The sequence below is a fragment of the Phaethon aethereus genome (assembly GCF_964289735.1).
Source record: "Phaethon aethereus genome assembly, chromosome: 2".
Taxonomy (NCBI): Eukaryota; Metazoa; Chordata; class Aves; order Phaethontiformes; family Phaethontidae; genus Phaethon; species Phaethon aethereus.
The window spans coordinates 139,675,239-139,687,905 of record NC_138582.1 but is presented as its reverse complement, the minus strand read 5'-3'; the positions used below and the strand labels follow the sequence as shown (position 1 = coordinate 139,687,905).

Genomic DNA, 12,667 nt, shown 5'->3' with positions numbered 1-12,667 from the left:
CCGTGACCACTGCCCTGGGGGCCTGTTCCAGTGACCGACAACCCTCTCAGTGAAGAACCTTTTTGCTAATGTTCAACCTGAACTTTCCCTGATTCAGCTTCATTCCCTTGCCTCATGTCTTGTCACTGGTCACCAGAGAGAAGAGATCAGCAGCTCCCCCTCCACTGCCCCACTTGAGGAAGTTGTAAACTGCGATGAGGTCACAGCAAGGTAAGCATTATGATCCCATCTTATCCTGCTAATACAGAACCACTAAAGATAAAGGTGTCCTGAAACATATCAAAAGAGCTTAAGACAACTTGAGTTTTATCTCAGAAATAACTGGGACACAACCGCATACTGATCAATGAAGCTACTCAGTTACGTATGTGATTTTAAAACAACTTATCAATAATTAATTTCTAAAACATAGCGTTCCTGTCTTTGTTTCTAGATCAAACAGGAGAGCAACTTTTCACCAGAAAATAATTAAGAGATAAAGCCACATTACACCAACAAATCGACTTGGAAAAGTTTCCCCATGCTTCAGGAAGACTCCATTTCTGCATAGAAAACCCTAGTGCAATTCCTTTAGCTCAGCACAGTGAATGCAGCATTAGGAGGGAAGAGATCAGCAAGAAATCAGCTTGAAACCATACCAGAAAAAGAAAACTGAATCTAAATTTCCAAAGTTCCTCAGTCACTTTGGAATCTGAGTCACAGCATAAATAATTTTTACAATGATTTTAATATCATTTCAACACTTTGTAGCAGGGATTTCTCTTAATATTATCTCTTTAATATTTATGAGATGTAGAAATTTTATGTCCACATGAAATAAGGTGTTTCCCATTAAGCCCAAGACCTAACTGCCCTGGGGCTTTAAATCTGTATCACTGCCCTTACTAGGGACCAACAACATAGTGCAAGTCATTATTATCAGGAATGCAAACTTGGCAAGTGAGTATCTATGCTAAGCTTCTAATCCATAACAGCTCATTTGAGAAAGAAGTTCAATAAAAGTCTTACCTATTGAACACAAAAATAGCAGAGACTGAAAAAAAATTGCCTCCACAAGGCTCAAGCTGGGTGTAAAATGGAAATAATCAACTTGGACATGGACTAACTATCTTTGTCTCATCACTGAGTTTCACCCATTCTCTTCTACTTGGCAAATCATACACTTTCATTCATGCTACAAATTTCATATTTTTCCCAATAATAAAGTCACTGATAGTTAATTCACTGTTTGTAAGATATGAAAATACAATGGCAAAAGGACTTATATCAGCATCCAAGTAAATCGGTCATTAGTTTACACTATATAAATTTATTTTTCATCTGCAAGCATAACAAATATATTAATCACTAAATCAACCGACTTTAACAATGTGAAATTGCTTTGTTAGATTGTTCATTAATGAAATGTGTCTTAGCTATTTTACTAAATTATGTACAAAGAGAAATAGCCAAGTGAAAAAGGAAAACAGAAAAACAAATTATAATCCCATTTAAATTAAGGTTTATGGATGGACATTTAAGATATCTCTGTATTACATAAAGCTTTTTTGTTTTTAATTTACCTTATCTGTGGATTTTATATAATACACTGCTAAAAATATTCCTTGAGTTGACAGCTATCTTAGATTTTTAAACTGCTGCCTGAGAAGGCAAGCAATAACTAAAACAAGAAGCCAGCAATAACTAAACCCCTAATGCTACATTTTTTCCATTTTGGGGGTCAGAATTATACCTGGGTAGAGATTTGGATTAATAAATAAGGTTAAAATTATGTGTTTGTTTCTTTCTGAAGACTTTCTTTCTCAAAGGTGTTCAAACTTTTCAATATTTTCTAAAGGTGATCAGATTATCATTTACCCCAGTGACCTCCAAAGCAAGTGTTACAAAATGCCTTATATTTTCTGGCCAAGAAAGACAACAGATACCAAAGTAGCACATGACTTGGCTGCCATGTCCATTTATTATATTTCACACCCTAATTGCCACTGATTAGGGTGCCCAGCAAATGAAAAAAGAAAATGGGTAGTTGTTCTAGATTTTTCTACAGTCAGATTGCTTCAGCTGAAAGTGCTTTATCTTCTGCTGCAACATGCTTTGTGACCTGTATTCCCGCAGGGAAGCAGCAACATTCATACAACCAGAGTTCAGATGTTGCACATCGAAAAGCTTTCAAGTGATGCTGAAAGTTAGTTAAGAGGTGGTAAGTGACTTGAAAACACATCAGAAATACTTATAATAGCCCAAAATGCAGATGCAAAACCACAAGCTGTGTCAAAAGAATGTGCAAGAACAGTCCTGCCTAAAGAAGATCCATGCATAGAGCCCTATGATTAGGTTCTTTCCTATATGAAAAAAAAACACCAAAATCCATTATTCTAATACTCCACAGCTGAAAAACATTTTCAAGAGTACCTAAAATACTTGGTGTAGATAATCCTATTAGAACTGAGCTCTAAAGTAATGCAGTTATTTTTGGAAATTCATTTTTGTAAATGTATATACAGTAAAAACAGAACTGAGCTAGACTACAGTAGATATAGGAATAGTTTATATTATCCATCTAGCTTTCCAGTGAAAAAGGGGTGAGCTTTCAAAAAAAGGCTCACTTTAAATTACTTTCAGTACTTTCTCTATCATCTCTCATTGTAACACACATAAGCAATTACATAACTGTAGAAAAATGGAATAATTTCTTAAATGAAATCCTGTGAGGACCACTGTAGAAGACTTATAGGTGTTAGAGTATTATCACCAAGCAGAGGTTTTTGTGTTGAGTATGGTTCATTTAGAACAGAATGCTTAGACATGCAAAACATTTGCTCGGCTTAATTTAAAATAAATTTCACAGAAGAGAAAACAACACACAGTATTATGAGCATATCTCTATTTCGCAATTATACAGCATTTTTCTTTTTTCCTCATGGAAATTTATCCTTCTAAAATATGAAAATGCTTCAGTAAGTAACTACCCTTCCTCTAATTACAATCATTTCCCCCCAGCCCCAGCTACTTTTCAAAGGAACCACACAGTGTTTCAGTAACCAAAAGGACAAAGAAAGGAAAGCAGAGGACAGTAATTTTCCACATTAACATGGATCATGCTCACTCTGCTATGTAAACCACAGTATCTTCCTTTTAAATCTCATATTTGTCATATCAGAATTTCTCAGAAGAAAAGTTCAAAAAATTTTGCTATGGATTGAAAATAATTTCTTTTTGTTAATGAATTTGCAAGCATTAATTAAACAGTGCAGATCAATAATACAGAATAATATATAAACCATAATGGTGGATGTTGTTTTGTTAAGCATGCAGGCTAATTGCTTAATTTTCAACATTTGCTTGGCTTCCAGAAGCTCCAGTTGAATTCAAATGAACCTGAGAAAGAAGGATTTAGCGTTTCAGAACACATTTTTCATGGCAGTTCCCAAGTGAGGGGATGAGCACATGAGAGGATGTACCAAACTGACTACAATTAACCTGGCACATTAATTAATTAATTCCATTTCACAAGAGACTATCAAGGCACAGGGAGATTATGATCACAAGTTTAGGGATATCAGAAAAATTTTCAACGTAACAGGGAGATATATAAGGACATGGTTGAAGGAGCCAAAGTTACTCAGAGGAACGTGAAAGAACTTTCACATTGTTTGGCCTAAATCTTCTGAGAAAGGGGTAAAAAGAAAAGAATAAAAATCGGTGCTGTTTTAGCTTTGATTCAAATAAAAAAGGTACCAAATGCCTTGCCTGGAGGTGACAGAAAGGTAGGTGGTTTTGTAGTAATCATATATAATTAGATTACTCTTTATTTGTTAAACAACCGATTCACCAAGTTCACTGCAGCTCCTTTCCTTATGTCTTACAAAAATAAACTTTACAAAACAAGACTGCATAAATCTTTCTAATCTTCTATATTATTGAGTAATAAAACTTCATTTGGTAATGAAATGTTTTTATATAAATCCAGAGAAGTACACATTCAAAAACACCATCGAGTTTCAGCTAATTCATAACATTTAATTAACCATCCACAAAATTTCAAAATTAATCCCAGCACTAAACTGCCAACAAGAACTTAATCCATAAATATTGTTTTCCTGTAAGCTCCCCCCAAACAGATCCATACAATAAACCGAAAAAGCAGCAGCAGACCAAAGTTTATAACGAGTTCTAAATGATTGACTGACTACAGAATGAAGGTTCTGGATTTGCCCCACTGTATCCAACTATGTAACATGACAGATTTACAGAGAAAGGCATCCTAAAGTGTCTTTTATGCCTTTATTACCTGTGCCCATTCATTAATACACTGTGATAAGGCATGGCTTTTACTTCACAACATTGTGTAGACTAAGAAACCTCTTATTTGATTTCATAACTGTAAAACCAAGCAGCTAATTACAGTCTAATGAAAACAATATGGGTCAGTTCAGAAAATGGATGAAGTTGCCTAAAGCCGGATGTTGCTATTATATCGATGCCCTTATTCATACTGCAATCTTTAAGGACTCTCTCAAGTCCTACTAATCCATAAAGCACTTATAATTAATAAACCCTTCAGGTTTTTTTATTTTAGCTTCCTAAGGTGTCCACAGACTTTGTGAACATGAACAAAAATGTTACAATCTTCACTGGACTGAAGATTTCATAATTTGCCACACACCTGCCAATGGTCATTCAGTGCCTGTGGGACTATAACATGTGATCTCACATGCTGCGTACATTTTACAATCCAATGTTGGCAAATACGCATTAGTCAAAAACAATTAACAGGGTTTTTTTAAATGTTAATGCCATGAACAGATTACATACAAAAAGTTCCATCAGTGCAAACAACTTGCTATCACTTTCTTACGTTTAAGAATAGCAGAAGCAGTTTTTGTAACAGTGAAACAAGACAGACTAATCTGTCTTATTTCCAGATACTACGAGAACATTCCTGTTGCAATGTCTGACTAAGCAAATATAGACAGATTTGCCCAGATCTTCAGTTTTATCTGAATCCGTCTTACTAAAGAACCCATACTCAACAAATGTGCTGTGGTGGAAATTTTTCCAAAGCTTATGGCATCCTTCACTTTACAAGTAAGGTACGAATACAAATAATTGGGATTTGCTCTGCCAACTCCCATTACTTTGAAGAAAATTCCTTCCCTTAAATAGCCCTTTAAGAACCAGGATAAAACAGAAATAATTAGGCTAAGAATTCTCCTCATAATAATATTATTGAAATATGATAATAAAAAACAGTTATTCAAGGAACTCGGTTAAAATACCTTATAGATAATGTAAAATATAAGAATATAAAACTAAAATACCACTAGCTATATGAACATACAAAGTGGCAGCTGCAAAAGGTAATACCATATAGCATCTATTTTGTCCAAACTAAAAATCGAGAGAGAGAAAGATGATACCGCTTATAGACAGACTGGAGTATGTGGGGAGGTAACAGCTGAGCCAGGAAGGCCCAGGGGGAAACAGCAGTGACTATCAACCCTTCTTCCAAACTTGTTAGCATCTGTCTCCACTGCACCTCTGCTCCTTCTTCTTTCCCTCCATTCTGGCAGCAGCCAAGGAAGCACCACTGGGTAACTGTGCATGGGGTGGGGAGGAAGGCTGGAAATGAACTACAGACCCCAGATTTGGACTCTTGAGAGATTTCAACCACATCTGAAGGCAACATACTTGCAGCAGCTGCCAGACACTATTAAGGAAAATGTTGATGGAGCAGACAAGAGGAGGGATTTTTAATTATAAGGAATGATCTGCACTCAGTGGAAGAACTGAGGTAAGATTTAAAGGAAAGTCCCCCCCTCTTCCCCAGCTGCTAAAAGCTCCTGGAAAACTCCTTAACAGTTTTGACCAAGCATTCTGAGATTTTTCTATCATAATACATTTAAAAAGCCAATTCTGTAGAAAATTCTTTAGCCTGGGCTTTTATTCTTCTTCTCCACCTCAGGAATCTGATCACTAGTGTATCCTTTTCAACATACCACAGGAAATCCTATGACAGAACAGTAAGCACACATAAAAAGACACATACAAACAAATGACAATCATTTAAGTAGAAAAAAATGTTACTAAGGAATTTTGACTGCAAAGAGTTGAAAGTTACCAAGAGACTCAAGTCCCGGCAGTTGACAAGACAAATAAATTACAGTTTTCAGGATAAACTACATTTTTCAAGAGTTTACAGGATGACGCTAATCACATTGACTAAAGAATTCTCAACTCTGAAGAAATAAAAATACTAAAATTAGTTTTGCATTTTTATAGGTATAAAAAAAACCAACCTCACTTTATTCACAGTTAACAAAGTAGTCTGGATTTTTACTCTCCTATTACTGCACAGAATACTACAAAACTGAAAATAGAGAGACCAAAACTTTCCATAGTGCTATCATGACCGTTATGCACATTTCTTTGCAGTTACCTCATGTATCTCATAGATATGTGATGAGAAGCTTTTTACCTTACTAATACCACTAAAGAATATATCTAACTTCTCTTTCTATTCTACACCAATGGCATAAAGAAGAGGTCTTATTTCCCACTCCTCAGTTTCTTTTGAATCCCAGATTCCCAGAACATGCAGGACTACCAGGAAGAAGAAATGGAGGTCAGGCTATGCTGAATATGCTTTTAAAAATATCCAATTACTATGGTAAGAGTTCTGTTTCTTCTCAAGCACTCATTGATAAGCACATTACACTAATTTAGTGCTAGTTCATAGAGGGCAAGTCTCTAAATCTCAGGAAAAACAGGAATTTAAGGACTGGTTTCCAAGTAGCAGCTATGAATATGTTTGGAAAAATCACAGACAATTTCAGGTGTTGTCTAATTTTGTATCAGATGTATATAGACCAATGGTCAACTAAAAATACAAGGCCTGCTCAGGTCACTGATCTTCTGTTTATGGCTACAACAGGCTGTGGGTGTGCCTTAAAATACCTGATTCTGTCCAGACAGCAGAATGGCTTCTAACACCTTGTATGCCAGAGAGAAGGAGGCTGAACTCCATCTGCATTGCCAAGTTAGTAGGCTGTAACATCTCCCTTCAAAGATCTATCATGGCTAACCAAAAGCATAGGATCACCTCTATGAATTCCAGTATCTTTGTAGAGAACAAAAACCTGTCCTTCCACAATCCAGAGCAAATGTATTATGTTCTGCTCATTCTCCACTACATATTGAATAGGACTGATCTCAGGTGACTGGTAACATACAGCAATGTCACTTTCTAAACTTGGCAATGTCACAAAATTTCCAAGAATTTATATGTTTTGTAGTGAAAATCTACACTGGTGGGAGTCAAGGAATGATGCGCATGAGACCCATAGGAAGCATAAGCAAGAACACACAGGAAACTATAAGCCAACAATTTGACACACTGTCAGCAGATTTCACTGTCCTCTTACTTCTTACAAGACATGAAGCATTCACACAGCTATTAGATACTCCACAAAAATTAAGCTTTTTGGCCCCCTGTGGTACGCAGAAGTTAATATTCCTTAAGTTATGCATTTCAGGCTGTGGTGTTCCTAACTGTGAATGTGATTATAGGTAAAGCAAGCCAGCTGCAGGAACTCATCTGTGTTTCTCCAGCTCACAGAGCAGAACTGATGCATGGGCCAGGGGGCAGAAGTAGGGAACTAGTGAAAAAAGGAAATACTATACTGTGAGTATTTGACTTCTTCCTTTCTCCTACTGCAGCTAAGATATGCAACTTTATAATTTGCTCTTCTGCTTTACTGATGGTACACGGAGATGTAAGATCAAGAAAAATACAACTATGCATATTGTGAAGATTTATGCATTTATGTATATGTTCTGTGCCAACATACACAGAATTCTACATGGTATAGACATCACAGCTCAGTATATCCTGATACTGAGAATACACAAAACATAGTTTCTCAGTGAAAAATAGGATGCATACAAGTAAAGCAATCTTTGCATCCTTTGCATCCAAGCTGAGTGGTGTGGCTGACACATCTGAGGGATAAGATGCCATCCAGAGGGACCTGGACAAGCTTGATGAATGGGCCTATGTGAACCTCATGAGGTTTAATGAGGCCAAGTGCAGAGTCCTGCAACCCCTGGTATCAGCACGGGCTGGGAGATGAAGGGACTGAGAACAGCCCTGCCAAGAAGGACTTGGGGGTACTGGTGGATGAAAAGCTGGACATGAGCTGGCAATGTGTACTCATGGCCTGGAAAGCCAACTCTATCCTGGGCTGCATCACAAGAAGCGTGGCCAGCGGGTCGAGGGAGGTGATTCTGCTCCTCTTCTCTGCTCTGGTGAGACCCCACCTGGAGACCTGCATCCAGCTCTGGAGCCCTCAGCGCAGGAAAGACATGGATCTGGTGGAGCAGGTCCAGAGGAGGGCCACAAAAATGATCAGCGGGATGGAACACCTCTCCTATGAGGACAGGCTGAGAGAGTTGGGAGTTCTCAGCCTGGAGAAGAGAATGGTCCAGGGAGACCTTATTGCAGCCTTTCAGTACTTAAAGGGGTCTTCTAAGGAAGATGGGGACAGACTTTTTAGCAGAGCCTGTTGTGATAGGACAAGGGCTAATGGTCTTAAACTAAAAGAGAGTAAACGTAGACTAGATATAAGGAAGAAATTCTTCACAATGAGGGTGGTAAAACACTGGCACAGGTTGCCTGCACATAGGTGCTCTATCCCTGGAAACTTTCCAGGTCAGGCTGGACAGGGCTCTGAGCAATCTGATCTAGTTGAAGATGTCTCTGCTCATTGCAGGGGGCTTGGAATAGATGACCTTTAAAGGTCCCTTACAACCCAAAATATAAAATAAAATTAAAAAAAAAAAATCTAAGATATTTGAAGAGAACAAGTAATTTTTCCGAAAAAAAATTACAGCTTTTGACTCAAGGTCTACCCTAACACCAAACTGCAATAGAAGAGGTCTAACTACCTCCTCTATTTTCCCAGCTGGTGCAAAAGCAACAAACAGTTCTGCCAGATGACATGTAGAAGGAAGGAAGAGAAGTTGTACCAATCCAATTTCTCCCTCCTCACAAGACACAAAAAAGCAACTTATTAATAGTCTCTTGACAAAGAGTTGCCATTGTAGATGGGTCAAGGCAGGGAAGGGTAGAATATCATCTTCTTTTATTCCTCCCCACCACATTCGCCACATAAATGGGAACAAGGCATGACCTGGTGTTTGGAATTTATCTCCACCCATAAATCCTTTTAAAATACCACATTCTCTTTGGTCTTTTTCTTCTTTTAAATTTGCACAAAATATTTCAACATAAGCCACTACTTTCATCATCCTGAAAAAAACGAATATAAGGGAGAGGGGGAGAAATCATCCCAGCAGACTTACATAGAATATGGTTTTCACTTATTAAAGAGAACATTTCAGAGATAATGGAAAGAGAATTATGTTAAAATGTAATTTTCAATTAATTACTTTTTAAATTATGTTGTCTGATCTCCAAATGGTGCCAAAACTGTAGAGTATAATCAGCTTTAATCTACTAACAGAGTAATAGCTCTGGGTTACATTTGTTTGTGGGTAGGTGCCCTTAATCAATCATTTCTTTTTAAACAATTTATATTGACCCAATATCTGAAAAATGAGCTGTTGAAAAAGGAGTAGATGTTACAGGGCCTTGAGTCACACATAATGCTGTGACAACAATTGCACACATTAATAGTAGTGCATTTATGACAATTACATGATTAGCTGTGAAAAGCAATGCTAAAGCATCCCCAGTAAAAGTCCAAGTTTTGAAGATTCATTGATTCTTTAATGTTTCAAAACCTGACTTCTGCCAAAATATGTGGAAAAAAGTAGAGCCCATATAGAGGGTTAATAAGCTAGAAAACATGAATTACATGAGAATGCGTAAGTTTTTTGTGTTTAAAATGTATTTCTAATGTTCATATGTCAGAAATTTAAATTAAATTTGGAATTCCTCATGGAGATTGCCCTTGTGCATCAGGGTAAAGTTTGGTTTAATTAGAAAGTCCTTAGCATCTTCTGATCTAAGCATTTGATTTAATACATTTTTTACATAATTAATGTTGACAGTTCTGGTAACCAAATAAATTTATTTCTTAAATAAAGCAGCATCCGAATTCTCATCTCTGGAGATTAAAATTAAAAAAAAAAAAAATCACATGCTCTCACAGGCTGCTCCTACCAAATACGCCATATGGCCACATAATATTTGGATATTATCAATACTACAGACATATATAACTGCCAAAATTTTCCCTTTACATCTCCTACCAGAAACTATTACTTTGCAATATTTAAAAGCAGCTAGCATGTCTCTTCAAAGAAGTAAACTCAACAAAACATCCAAAAAGGAAATCAGAAGACTCAATTTTTATACAATAACTAGATTTTTAACCCTAACTGTGTACTACATTTTCATGTTACTAAAATAAATAAATGTTAATTACTAAAATAAATCTGGAATGTATTCACCAACCACTTCAGTCTCATCCCAGTCTTATATCCAGGTATGAAAAAGTAAAACTTTACTACCAGCAGGTTTTCTTTAGTACATGATTATATTTGTGTCTAGGTATATATATCCATATATACAACACACATAAATACATATATTTAATACATAAATTTACTAAATATACTATATTTACTACAGAAAGGTGGGGATTTTTTAAGAAGAAAGATTGCTGAGGCACATACTTTTAGAAGGATCTTGTAGCAGATTATCACCCAGGGTCTATTTTACATGTATTACCAATAAAGAATGTTAGAAGAAATATACATAAATTATTACATGCTAAACAAATTGAAGAGTAAATAGCTTGCATCCTGTCCCAGAAGAATTGGTCATCTGAAAATTACAATTACTACAGAAGTTAGGAAAAATGGGGTAGGTGGCATGCTTCACACTAAAACCAAACAAAAAGGCAAAATGAATGAATCCCTGAAAAATCCTTTTGTTTGACCAGGTAACTTAAACACCTGCATAACTGTTTACAAGTACCATATAGTCCTTTATTACCCAACTGTTACAAATAAGATGTAAATCAAAAAACACTATAGCAACAACACAGCACTCATTTGATGGCTTCAGAATTCTCACTGTTATAAATTAGATATAATTTCAACATTCAACATATGTCATCTGAAAATTACAATTACTACAGAAGTTAGGAAAAATGGGGTAGGTGGCATGCTTCACACTAAAACCAAACAAAAAGGCAAAATGAATGAATCCCTGAAAAATCCTTTTGTTTGACCAGGTAACTTAAACACCTGCATAACTGTTTACAAGTACCATATAGTCCTTTATTACCCAACTGTTACAAATAAGATGTAAATCAAAAAACACTATAGCAACAACACAGCACTCATTTGATGGCTTCAGAATTCTCACTGTTATAAATTAGATATAATTTCAACATTAAAGGCTGTTCTTTTAAGAAAATGTCCTTATTTCTTTTTGTTTCATAGAGTCCAAAAACCCATTAGCCAAATACATCTTCCCTGCTATTTCTTTCGCAACATTGATTCTGACATGTAGTGATAAAATGAAGGCACAGAGTAGTACAGTTAAAATTACATTAATTTAAAAATACAGAAAAATACTTACCCATTGATGTTAAGTGCATCTTAGTAGTTAAATATTTATGAAATCTGTAACCAATGACTAGCAGAATAAATAGTTGTAACTCTTATAAACATTGCACCATTGCATGTATACTTGAGCCTAAATGCATCAATTTTAATTACTCATTAATGACAATATAAAAATCAAGAAATACCCTAAATGGATCCTTTCTGAAGGAATTTATTTCTGTGTTCATTTCACTTTAAGAAAAGAATAACTTAGCTGATATTTCAGATTAATATAAAAAAATAAAGATAGCATTTTTCATACTTTATAACTCAGTACTGTAGTTGGTACCATATTTATACTCTGTTTTCACGCTGTTAGAGGAGCTGAAATGTAGTCATAATCTGTCACTCTTCAAATAAAATATGCTAGAGATAAAACAGGCAGCAGTGGACCCTGCACCTTTTTGTTTGTTTGTTTTCCTTTAAAAATGGTATAGTTTTAAGCAGCATATTTTTTGAAAGAGAATGGTCCCTCGGGCCTGAATATCAAGACAGCTTAAAATTCCCTATCAACTTCTATCTAAATACTGATGGTGGTACCCTAATAAACAAACAAACAAAAAACTCTTTTTTTTCCAAAATATTTTGAAACAGTATCTGGTGCACATCAGAACTGCAGAATAGGCCTCGAGTCAGCCGCTTAACAAACTATGAGAATTAAACAGGTAACATGTAAATTGAAGTAATACGAAGCTCATAAACCTTAAACATAAGGTACTGTGCAATGCAAAAAAAAAGTAGGGGAAAAAAGGATAAAAAAGGGATCTTAAGGCAGAGAGTGGAAGTATCAAAAGGGAAGGAAGATATCAAGGAGGAAGAGATGTCAGCACAGACTGAGGAAAGGAGGCAGAGGGACCACTAAAGATCATGAAAAATGTTCAAAACTGAACAGTTTTGCAGCAGAAATTGACTATCTGAAACATGTTACACCTTGGTGCCCTCAACACTTTCCACAGAAAGCAGGCTCACAGCCAGACTGCCAGCACCTCTGCCTGGCAGGCTTCCCAGCTCTGTGTATCCAGGAAGC

General features: G+C 36.1%; 1 protein-coding gene across 4 annotated transcripts in view; it reads right to left on the bottom strand.

The window, feature by feature from the left end:
- Positions 1 to 12,667, bottom strand: part of DGKB (diacylglycerol kinase beta) — a gene marked incomplete at both ends in the record, with an annotated part of 334,143 nt that overhangs the window by 282,570 nt on the left and 38,906 nt on the right. The gene's annotated exons all lie outside the window — the stretch shown is intronic.